This window comes from Salarias fasciatus, chromosome 1, assembly GCF_902148845.1.
Source record: "Salarias fasciatus chromosome 1, fSalaFa1.1, whole genome shotgun sequence".
NCBI classification, from domain to species: Eukaryota; Metazoa; Chordata; class Actinopteri; order Blenniiformes; family Blenniidae; genus Salarias; species Salarias fasciatus.
Genome location: NC_043745.1, coordinates 32,927,505 through 32,928,757, shown reverse-complemented (window position 1 = coordinate 32,928,757; position 1,253 = coordinate 32,927,505).

The following is a 1,253-nucleotide window of genomic DNA, read 5'->3' as shown; positions in this document are numbered from 1 at the left end:
CGTCTGAAATAGCGTCGACATGCCTTTAAATTTTCTGCTTCAAATCGAGGGAAGATGCAAAGGCTAATGTTGGCCTAACCCGAAAAAAAACCTCTATTTTTGCCCTCTAGATTCGTGTCTTGTGCTGATGTGTGCCCTTTGTAGCTCCAATAAAAGCGTCTCTTCTGCTCTTTGTCGTGACAAAAGAGGAAAGAGCTAATATTAGCTGCTGCTTCCGACCGAAGGGAAGATTTATCCGACTGACACGCTTTCTTTCTTTTGGGGGAAATACATCCGTTATAGTTCCACTGTTTAGTTTTCAGTGTGTTAATGTGATCCGCGGTTATTTAATGAGGCTAATTTTATGCAGCTGGAGATAATTCTGGCTCCCTGTCAGTCTGGGGATCAGTTTTGTTTACATGCTTCCAATTTGAAAGAGAGAGCTGGGGCTTGTTTGTCTCTATAATGGATGATGGGGGAAACAGTTCATGTCTTAAGTCACTTCTAAATAATCACATTCAGTTTGGTTATTGCCACAGACATTTAATGAGGGATGTTCAATCCACTCCTATAAAATTACTTCCCTTGAGAAAACTATAAAAACAACTGTTGATATTAAACCTGTTTATTTCCGATCAAAATATTTGAATACTATTTAAAGTGTTGGTAAATTTACTAGTGACTTATGGTTTTAAAATTGGCCCAGTAGTTACATAAATTGTACTTATGAGTGAAATTGCATACTTGGGGAAAAAAAAAAAAAAATACATCTACCTTCAAAAGCCTCTGAATCATTGAAAAGCTATGTGACCATATATCTTAAGAAAAACACATATTATAACTCTTCGTTTGTTTGTTATCCCTTTAGAAAATAATAATGAAATTATTGTTTGAATTTAAAATCAATAATTGTGACTTCACTGATTGGCAATGCTCATTTTCTTGTAAATTATAATCTTCTCAGATGATATTAAGTTGAAAATGGTTGGTATGTTAAGCAGATTTCATTCCATTAACATACTTTCATGTAACATAGCGTTTTGATAAGATTTTTTAATTAATTACTTATTAAACACTGACTTGTAAAGCCTGTTGAAGAAATTAGCCTTATCAGATGTTTCATCACACTGGCTGGTATGTCATGATATCACTCGGTCATTGATATGAAATTGTCAGTGTGCCAGCAGTGCGCTCCCATTGTGACTGATGCAGATAGAGCTGGCTTTATAATACAAGGAAAATGACTCAAATCTGAGGAGCTGTCTTGTGATAAA